Consider the following 11,811-nt stretch of genomic DNA (forward strand, 5'->3'; position numbering starts at 1 on the left):
TCTTGTATTTGTCTTTATTGTCTAGGAACATGACTTTAGAACTAAAGTATTGTTTTTGTTTTAGGTAGTGTTTGGAAAGTTATCTAGTAATTGAATTGAGTGTAATTACTTGTAATTATATAATGGTGTCATGTTTGGGTAATTACTCTAATTTGTGGGTCTCACTAAATTAAGTGTAATTGGAGCATTTCAATTATACTTTCCAATTTTTAAGGGATGAGAATTGGAGTAATTAGGTAGATAATTACACGCAAATCTAATTTAAAAAAATATTTTTATATAAATTATAAAAATTATATTATAAGTATAAACACGTAGAAATGTTTGAGATAATTATCACCTTAGTATAGCATAAAAAAACAATGTTGAGTAGTTCTAGCATGTTGCATACTTTTCAACTTCAATTATAGGTGGAATTGAGATGATCCATATTTCGAAGAGTGCATTGAAGAAAAAGATCTTGATAATCTTAATGAAACAAAATTAAATTCAAATGATGATAAACTCGATCAAGAACCAACAAATGATGATAAGGAGCATGTGTTAAATATTAAAGAAGGAATAACCCAACAAATATGCACTAGAACAATTACACAAAATTGCATATGATATTTTTTTTTGAAACTAATATTCAGATTGGGTTTTATTATACTACATCAATAATACAAAAATAGTAACTCAAAAGCCCAGGAGTGTGGCCTGAACATTTCAAAAGCAGGAGATCAAAAACATAAACTAAGACCAAATCCTAATAGTAAAATTAAAGAAACAAAAACCCAAGGTAAAATTTTACCCAAAAAGATCAAACAATAAGAAAAAAATATCAGAATGCTGTAGAAACCGCATTAAATGTCATTACTCTGCCCAATCTGAAAAACGATCTAAATTCGTCTTCTCTTATCATCTGCCATTTCTTATTAAAGACGATTCCAGATTTACAAGGAGAGCTTTTTCCACCGAGCATATTGATTTCCATTTCAAAACTCTCCATTCTTCATCTTTTACCTTTCATTTTCAATCTAGTTCTCGCACACTATCCCTTTCTTTTTGTTTTTCTACATATTCAGGGACTCTTCCTATTAGGTAAATCTCCTTCTTACTCTTCAACGTTTCGACTGCAATAGAGTGTGCTAGGCTATTTGTTGTTCGTAGAGTGTATTCAAATCTGCATTTTCTTGATTTAAACAAGATCTGTTGAATATCATGTATATATGCACCTATCAGTGACTTATCCTGACTGTTCGTCTTGCACTTTTTTATTATTGATAATGAATCACCTTCAATGATAATGTTTTTCCATTTCATGTCGATGTCGAGTTGTGTTGCTCTTCGACACGCGAGTGCCTCAGCAGCAAAAGCTAATGCAACTTGTTAATGGATCTCTGAGCATGCTAAGAGAACCTTGCCTTCACTATTTCTGACCATAATCCCTAGTGCTGAATGACAAAATCTCCCATCATATGCTGCATCAAAGTTGATCTTCACAAACTAATCGGGTGGGTGCTTCCATTTACTGACAACTGGAAAAACTTTGGGGCTTATCTTTTCAATCTCGTTTAATTCTAAAATATAACTGTGAACAAAACTCACTATTTTTTTTTAGATCTGCTGACCTTTCTGCTCAAAAACGCAACAAAAAATCCTACACTAGAATGAAGTGTTCTGCTCAAAAACCCAGGTTAGCCACTGTAAAAACTCCAAATGAGGTTCTAGTAGAAAAGTCTGACATGCTAACTCTCTCAATACTGATACTGAAGCAGGACATTCCCGGCTAGATGGTCCATAGTCTCTGTTCCACTTTCATACCGGGGGCATATCGTAGTGTTTGTTAACTATCTATGTTGCATACTGACCCGTATATGAAGATAGTTCCATGATATTTTCCATACTGTAATTTTTATTTTTGAAGGTAGATTAAGTAGCCATAATTTTTTATAGAATCCCTTATAGTCGGTTTGTAAAGCATACGTTCTAGGATCTTTAATGCTTTGTAATAGTTTATAGGTGTTGCATACTATATACTCTCCCGAAGGCTCACCGCTCCATGTTAGAAAATCATCGTGAGGTTCAACTGCCAGTGGGATGCGCAGAATCCTATCAGCTACTTCTTTTGGAAAGGTAGAATCTATCAACTGTTTTTTCCACAGTCTGCTACTGGTATCAATTAACTCAACAACTTTAAAATCACTCAAATTATTAACTAAAGATGATAATCTGAAAATTCTTGCATCAGAAATCCAAATGTCGTTAAGAACTGAAATATTTGTACCCCTGTCCACCTTCTAGCATAGTCCTTCCTCTAAAATGCCCTTCGTAGCCCATATGTTTTTCCATGCATACGAACAATTATTCCTCAAACGCGCATCTAAAAAACTTTCACTCAGAAAGTATTTTGCTTTTAAAACTTGCGCTACTAAAGAATTTGGATTGTTTAGAATTTTCCATCATTGCTTAGCTAATAATGAAACATTAAATTGGGCCATGCTCCTAAATCCCATCCCCCCTCTTCTTTAGGTCGACACAGATACTTCCACTGACACCAATGAATTCTTTTTATCCCATGTGCTTTTTGCCACTAGAATTTAGCAAAAATGCTTTCTAATTCTCCACAAAGAGATTTTGTAAAAGAAAACAAGACATAGGATAGCTTGGGATAGCCTGAAGGATTGATTTTATGAATACTTCCTTACCTCCTTGTGATAAAAGTCTTGTGCTCCATCCTTCAATTCTGGAGTGAATCTTCTCTTTAAGATTTTGAAAAGACTCCTTTCGTCTACTAATCATATTAGGGAGGCCTAGGTACTTTTCCTTGTTTGTTGATCTTCTTATCCCTAAGATTGCTGAGACTTCACCTTTTTCTCTTCTGATGTGTTCGAACTGTAGAAGATAGTAGATTTATCAAAATTTACGCATTGACCTAAACACCTTTCGTACATCTTTAGAATTCTTTTTAGTATTCTCGTTCCCCTGTTTGATGCTTCCCTAAACAGTATACAATCATCTGCAAAAAGTAGATATGATATCTCTGGACTTTTACTACTAACCTTTGCACTTTTTAGCAAGCCCTCATTCATTGCTAATCATATCAACGATGAAAGACCCTCACTGCATAATAGAAAAAAGAAAGGACTTGGAAGATCTCCCTGACGCAAGCCTCTAGTGGATTAAAAAATTCTTCCCCTTTCCCTATTTTTATTCATTGCATAGGACACTGTGGTAATGCATTTCATGATTAGCTCCACCCATTCCTTTACAAAACCCATCCTTAACATTACTTCTTTAAGAAAACCCCACTCAACTCTATCATAGGCTTTGCTCATATCAAGCTTGATTGCCATATCATTTTTTCCCTATGCGCTTATTCCGAAAAGTATGCAAAATCTCGTGAGCTAAAAGCACATTATCTGAAATCAGCTTCCCTGGGACAAAAGCGCTCTGGGCTTCATTAATACATTTCCCAATTATTGCTTGAAGTCAATTAGCAATTGTTTGTGCCAGAATTTTATATAGGACCGAACACAAACTAATAGGTCTGTAGTTGGCTAGACTTGTAAGATTTGGGGTTTTTGGAATCAATACAATATCTATTAGGTTGAGAGGGCCAAAATTCTGATCACTATTTAAAATTCCCAAACAGAAATTTGTAACATCTTTCCCTACTATATGCCAATATTTCTGAAAAAATAGAAGAGGAAAACCATCAGGTCCTGGTACTTTAGTAGGTCTCATTCCTTTCAAAATTGAATGCACTTATTCTTCTGTATAAGTTGACAATAAAGCAATATTAATATCTAACGAAATATTGTTTTCTATGCTCGTTAAGAGATAAGATAGATCCCCAATTCCATTTGATGTAAATAGCTTCTGGAAAAATAAGGTAGCAGCTTCATTGATTTCACTTATTTTAGTAGTCTCTCCTCCTCCATCAAGCTCCAAACTAGATATTGTGTTTATTCGTCTCCTAAATGAGGCAAACTTATGAAAAATGATGAATTCTTGTCACTTGCTTTAAGTCAATTTGCCATTGCCCTTTGCTCCCAGTAGAGTTCATCTTTATCAATTTCCATATTAAGGTAAATCTTGGTATCAATAATTTTTGCTATTGTATCATCGTCCCTTTTTCCTCCATCAGCATCTCAAGTTTCTTTGTGAGCTTTTTATTTAATCTCTCTCGCCCTTTCTTAATTAATCTCGCCCATACCGTTAAATTAGATTGTAATCTTTCAAGTTTCTCCACTATTGTGTTTGTCTTTGATCCCCATGATGCGTTAATTTTTTCCTCCAACGTTTCCTCCATGATCCACCACGCCTTAAATTTAAATCTTAGGTTTCCCGCATAAATGTTTCCACTATTTGTATTTAGAAGAAGTGGACAGTGACCAAACATAGAATGAGGTAAATGTTGAATGTTACCTGTTGGAAAAAGATGCCACCATTTGTCATTTGCAACTCCCCTATCAAGTCTTTCCTTGATATTTGTTTTTGAAAAATTTCCTTTTTTCCATGTAAATCAAGCCCCTGAATATCCTACATCTTCTAACTGACACTCTTCTAGAGTATCTCGGAAAGCCTTTATTCTCCTCTCCTCCCTTGGTATCCCTTCACTTTTTTTCAAAAGAATACATAATTTAGTTAAAATCACCACTCACCAACCATGGTTGTGTTTGGTCTTGCCCCAATTTCTTTAGCAGATTCCAAGAAACATTTTTGTTATTAACATAAGGTGAACCATAGAAACCCGTGAATCTCCATTTTTCTTTGTCATTTTCGTCTTTGACCATGACGTCAATATGGTTCTTAGAGAAGCTCCTTAAAATAACTACGATATCACATTTCCGTGCTAAACATAGTCTACCTCGCGGTCTCTCTGCTTCGACATCAATCCCATTCAGGAAACCACATCTCCTTCTGACCTTTTCCATACGTTGCTTATCAATTTTTGTCTCCATTAAGAAGACCATGTGGGGATTATGCTATTGTAAAAAGTATCGCAGCCTTCTTACTGCCCGTGAACTCCCCAATCCACGGACATTCCAGCTTATGCTTTTCATTGCATCCGGTCAACTTGCCTACTGGCAGTCGCCGATCCCATAAATTTTGGAGCATCATTCTGCGCCATAGTTTCCATCATTGCTTCTCATAAAACTTCTTCATGACCCTCTTATCCTTTTTTTTTCAATCGTTTTTTTTTCATATACAACTTCCATATAGCAACTTTCAATTCCTTCTTTAGAGGTTTTTCTCTTCTTTTTACTGTTATCACTCTTCCCTTCATTCATCATTGCCATTTGTGCAATTCTTTTCCAGCTTGTCTTCTTAGCAAAATTTGAAATATTAACCTGCCTATACTTATTTTCATCCAGTTGTTCATCTTTCTTTATTATAGATGCTTCCTCTTGCTTCTCAATAGCCTCATCTACTTCAGTCTGTTGCAACATCCTTTGTGGCCTCCAAGACTTGTTGTTCCCCTCCATAGATGTTTTAATACTAGTTGGAAGCAACTCTGTACCACTCGTATAAGAGCATTGAGCCCCCACCTTTTTTGAAAAAACATTAAATTTCATGCTCTCCTTCCTAATTAATTTCGATTCTACTTTTAAAGCAAACGTGTAAGGTGGATCTTCTCTGAATTTTTCTTTTTCTGTAAGATTTAGCTCAAGACAGTCTTTGAGACCATGCCCCATTCTTCCACAACCAAAGCAAAACATCGGTAGTTTCTCATACTTAAAAGAAATCCACGATTTATTAATATTATCAATTGAGACAAAAATACCTCGTCGAAGGGGTTTCTACACATCCAAGTTAATCCTCAGATGGCATATATCCCCATTGATTTCAGATCTGATTACCCCACCAAACGTGACACCAATGGCATGTAAAATATCCTTCTTATCAAACTCTGGTAAGCATGAACCTATTTTTATCCAAAACGGTGATGAAGTAAGACGAATCTCTGGCCTTTCCATCGGTTTAATTAACCTGTCAAACAATATAATACTTTTGCGAATGAGCCATGGTCTCCCCTCAATAATTGTCTCCAGATCCTCTTCTAATTCAAATTCTATCAAAAATAAATTCTACCCTACCATCAGAATCTCAATTTTTTTCCTTGTCTTCCATATACTTCTTATTTGCGCTTTAAAACTTTCTGGATTATAAAGCTTCTCTGTCCATATTGTACAAATCAAAGTTGGTTTTGCACTTGGCACCGCCATCGTTCTTTTAACTGATAATTGAATAAGTTCTTCTGCTAAAAGGGAAATCTCATCCCTCCCCTCTCTATCATCACCACCACTTCCCTCCATCCCAAGTTGCAGCAACTACTACTCTCTCTAAGACTCTCAGCAAAGCACTCTTGGCGACTCCGAATTTTTTTTTCTTGTTATTTTTATTAGTAATCGTATTATCAACTAATTTTTTAGATTAACATAATACATATGATGATTTTATTTTAATTGTTGTTACTTGTTTAGAAATTATTTTTATCATGCTAATAATTTTTATAGTAATTAATATTTTTGAAAAATATAAATTATATAACTATATAATTACAATTTATATCATCAAACATGACATAGGTAATTACGATGTAATATAGGTAATTACGGTATAATTACACTCTGTCAGTCAAACATCTCTGGAAATTACAATTCTTTATAACTACAAAATAGTGTAATTACTACCCAATAATTATACTCTTAAGAGAGCTTAATTGATTTTGTCCTTTGGGTTTTGTAATAATTAAATCAACACTACGATCCTACTAATACCGTTCAATGGTTCCACAGAATTTTGTTTTTTCTTTTTGTTATGAACTTCTGATTTCAGATAAATTTCAAATCACCATTCAGAACACGAATTTAGGTCTTCCTTCGTCACATTGAGGTTTGGTCTACCTCTGGGGTTTACTTACTGATGCAAATTTTGGTTTTCAACTTCTTAGTAGGAGGGACGTGTAGAGACCCATGGTTTATAGTGTAGTGCTAAGAAAATTTAGTACCTACCACCTGCATAATGTCACCATGAGCGTCTATCCCCTGCTTTGAGTGGGTTGGGTTGGATTGTTTTCTAATTTCTAATGTAAAACATATAAGATCACATATCAACAAGCCTTCTGGTTGGGCCAAGTTAAAAGCTCCTGATGGCTTCAATTACCAACTCCCACTTCCTGCAGCCCTTCTTATTTCGTTTGGGTTCGCCCTTCTGGGCCAATCTTTTGAACCAATTGATAGAATCCCAAAAACTAAGCACCATATCTAAGGAAAAGCAGGATCGGTGGCCAATCCACTATTGTTCCTTGGCTGTACAAAGTTGCTGGCATTTAGGTCTGAAGTTTCAATGCCAAACACCCACCACTACCCTTTGTTTTGGCTTAATTTATGATTTAGTCCCTTAAATATATCCATTTGTCTACCTTGAAATTTAAAACTTTTTTATCTCAATTTAGTACCTAAAATATCAATTTTCTCTATTTTTAACCTATTTTTGTAGCGGCAGTTAAATATATATATGTTAAGCCACTTTGGCCATCTGAAAAGTGCAACGTGGCTTGTTATTGGCCAATCAAAAAATACCACATGGCAATTAGATTTATTTAAAATAAAAATATTACATTTCAATAAAAAATAAAAAATTATAATATTAAATATTTAAAAATATAATTGAGTTTGGCCAGCTGTTGATCGATATTGACCTGCCATGTGATGCTATTAGAATATGTCACTTGTCATTTTTAAAAAAAATTAATATTATATATATTATATTGATTAAAAAGAAAAGAAAATTATATGTAATATTAAATTTTTTTAGAAAAAGGTTAATTTTTTTATAAGATTCTACAATATATAATTATAATTTTTAAAAAGTCAATAATATATAAAAATTGAAAATTGTTATAAAAAATTTTAAAAAAATAAATTTCAAGTGATTGAAAAAAAATCTTGAAATTTAAACAAATTTTCATAATTTTATAATTTTTTTACATTTTTTGTAATAATATTGTTAATTTCAACGAATTTCTTTTCAATTATAGTATTTTTTGTAAATTTATTTTGTAAATTATTTTGTTTTATATTTCTTTCCATATTATATATATTTTTAAGTTTTTTTATATTTATATCTATTTATATATATATTAATGTATATATACATTTAATAAAATAAAATGCTTGTTTTTTTATATAAAGCCACCACGTTGCTTTTTATGATTGAGTATCAGATTTTTTTAATGCCTGTCAAAAAATGGATTCAAATATATATTGAAGGCATGCTTTAGTTACCAAATTAAGAAGTAATTGATACTTTAAGTATCAAATTATGATAAAAACATTTAAATGCTACAATAAAATAATGAATATACTTCAAGAACCAAATCGTGAATTAAGCTAATTATTTTTTGTTCCCTGTACGTCTTCCTTGTTAAAATTTCCACGTTTATTTTGTCTTGGTAAAACATAATGCTGGCTTATTAGTCGTAACCTCAAAAGATGAATTTAAGGCTGTGACACATGGGTGCTTCTTCCAATTTCAAATTGCATGAATTATACCATGATTTGCATCATGGATTACTGCATGCTTCTATCCAAAATGACGATGATATTCTAGAAAAGAGATTCTACAATTCTGACTTTCGGCCGAGATGTGTTGCCCTAGGATTTAACAGCTCACAAGCTTGACCTCTAATTAAAGATTCTTGCTTACACCATTTCCTTGTGGTCCAACCACTTTTCCTTGGAGCCCCCACTCGGTACAGCCCATTACTATGATAGCCCACATCTCTATCTCCTCGTCGCACCTTTCTTTCCATTTCAATATATTCATTGAAGCCATTGGATCCAAAACCAAAGTCAATTTCCTATTTCTACTTTTTCATACAAATACGCCTTTCATATCAGCAACTAGCAATCACGCTTTTATCGAAAGCACGAGAAGGGGTGAAATTTTCAGCTAGGGAACAAATAAAAGAAGGCTTAACTTAAGATTTAGCTTCTCAACTATACCTATTTTTTTAATTTGGTACTTGCATTCTTTTTCGCCTCAATGTGGTACTTAAAATATCAACTTATTTTATTTTTGATCTATTTTATAAAGTTAAACCACTTTAGTTAATGGAAAAGTACCACGTGACTTGTTTTGACCAATGAAAAAAAATGTCATGTGACAATTATATATTTTTAAAAAAATAAAAATATTAAATTTAAATTTTAAAAAATAAAATTATAATATTAAATATTTAAATATTAAAAAATATTATTTACTTTGATCGGCCATTAATCGACGTTGACCAACTATTAATTGACATTGACCAACTGTTGACCAGCATTGACCGTTGCCATGTAGTGCTATTAACATACGCGACATGTCCTTTTTTATTTTTAATATTATATATAAAATTGATTAAAAATGTAAAAAATCATATATAATATATAAAAAATTATTTTTAAAAAAAAATATAAAATATATAATTATAGATTTTAAAAAGTCAAAATAATATATAAAAATTTGAAAATTGTTATAAATATTAAAAAAGTATTTATATTTCAAGTAATTGCAAAAAAAAACCTTGAAATTTAAATACCTTTTTATAATTTTATATAAAAAATTTAAATTTTTTTATATTTTTTTATAAATTTTACAATTTTGTTACATTTTTTTAATAATATTATTATTTTCAACTAATTTCTTTTCAATTATCTTATTTCTTGTAAATTTTATTTTTATACATTTTTAATAAATTATACATTTTTTATTTTTCATATTTTTTTAATGTGCATATACATTTAAGAAAAGAAAATATTAATTTTTTTTACATAAAGTTGCTATGTGGCGCTTTATGATTGGCTATCAGTTTTTTTTAACGTCAGTAAGAAAATGGACTCAAAAATATAACAGAGGCATACTTTAGGTACCAAATTGGAAAGTGATTGATACTTTAAGTACCAAATTAGGACAAAAAAAAATTTAAGTATTAAAGTAGAAAAATGAGTATACTTCAAGGGTCAAATTGAGAATTAAGCCATAAAAGATAGGGGATATTTAGTACCCAGTGATCTTGATACTTTTTCACCTATAGCCTTAGTTTGAAATGATTTTATTCTATAACTTTGGGTTCCTATTCTTCCAAACAGAAAAGTCAAGTTTACTGTGGATGTATTGTATGAATGGAATCTCAATCTCTATCCCTCAATGTATGAAAGAACCATCCACTATGAGACCATTAATGTTGGGTAGTTTGAGTGTTGTTGGTCACTAGGACTTTTAAGGTTTAAAAACTTGAAAAAGCAAAGACAAAAATCATTCTACCCAAGTTGGGTATTAGGTTGATATGCACTAAACTGTTTTGATATGCTGCAAATCTTCCAAAACCCCATTAATGGAATTGAAAATGGAACCCAAAAGCTTCTGTATTTTTTAGTGGGAGAATCTGATGTGTTCACCCATCTCTTCTGACACCCATAACAAAAGATAAAGATGAACGAATATTTTTATTGCTTCTACCTCTAATAGGTTCATCCTTATTGGGATTTTGATTATTGATTGATTCAACTATGGAATAATCATCTTTTTAGCTTTACTTCTACTCCACTACATACACACACATAAATATATATATCACTACCAAATCTATATGCCATGAAAAAGTAAGCCCATGGCAGGCTTTAAAATTCCCAAATAAAGAGCATGATTCTTGATAGGTAGTGCTCCTTCTCCCCTCCCATAGCATCTTGGTTCTTTTGGGAGTGGGACTATTTCATAAAGGGAAAATGTGTTGTAGGGGGAACAAAGGAAGCAAACATCAATTTTCTTACGGGGCTGGACCAGTAAAAGTGTGAACAAATTCCACATTTAAACAATGAACACCAAATTCTACATAAAGGAAAAAAATGAAGTTTAAGATTCACATCTAGGCTCAGGGCCCCATAGCTGTCAATTGAATCCATGTTTCATGTTCAGCTTTGTGCACTCCGTCCCCTTCACCAACCCCACCGCCCAACCGCATGGAATAAGGATAAATTTATAAAGTCGACTGCTTTACGACACACCTTTCCTTCTCTTTACACCAACTGGAAGTCTTGGGTCCCATTCCCCTCCCCACATTGCCTTGCCTTGGACACTGCCCCCCAATCGAAGATTCAAAAATTAGGGACCAAGACATGGGCCTTGTGACTAGGATCCTCTATTGTGTGTCAGATAATTAATGAGGTCCCAGACACCGGAAAAAAAAAAGCCAATGTAAGTAAATAAATAGGGTGGGGCTAATGTGTCAAGTACAAGCCTTGTTTGATAGCAGAAGGTTGGGGGGATAATGTGTCAATGTATAAAATGATATAAATATTATGTTTAAAATAAATGATTATTTGTAATTAGTTTCACGGGAGAATGTAGCTTCCCACTTTTGATATGGCTATGTTAACAAAAAGATGAGACTTATTCTCATTGTGACAAAGTTGTCAAAGAACCCACCACCTTTTATGAAAGGAACTACACACCAACATCTCTCTCCTACACTCCCACCCCTCCAGTAGCCTCCTAAAATACGATTGAATTATGGATGTCTTTTCCATAAAAAGAATGAATGAATGTAGTTTGATTTATTCCTATTTTTAATTTTGTATTTGATTCATCAAATTCAACATTGAAAGATGGAAAAGCTTTTCGAAATTTCTTTTCTGTAAAATTGGTAATTAAAGCAATACCAAGCATATCAAAAGAAAATGACAAATCTTTGTTTCTGATGACTGTTGAATGGATCTTTTCATCAAAAGGGAACATGGTGCATGGTGCATGGTCCTTTGAGTCTAATAAACTTTT

The 11,811-nt window shown here is 32.5% G+C and overlaps 1 long non-coding RNA gene across 1 annotated transcript; it reads left to right on the forward strand.

Moving 5' to 3' along the window:
- The first annotated feature begins 796 nt into the window (after positions 1-796).
- LOC107906002 (uncharacterized) lies at positions 797-2,144 on the forward strand. Its single transcript, XR_001686647.2, has 3 exons — positions 797-1,496; positions 1,604-1,678; positions 1,761-2,144. It is a non-coding gene; the product is annotated as an uncharacterized lncRNA (long non-coding RNA).
- Positions 2,145-11,811: the final 9,667 nt, after the last annotated feature.

The sequence above is a fragment of the Gossypium hirsutum genome, chromosome D05 (genome assembly GCF_007990345.1).
Source record: "Gossypium hirsutum isolate 1008001.06 chromosome D05, Gossypium_hirsutum_v2.1, whole genome shotgun sequence".
Classification (NCBI taxonomy): Eukaryota; Viridiplantae; Streptophyta; class Magnoliopsida; order Malvales; family Malvaceae; genus Gossypium; species Gossypium hirsutum.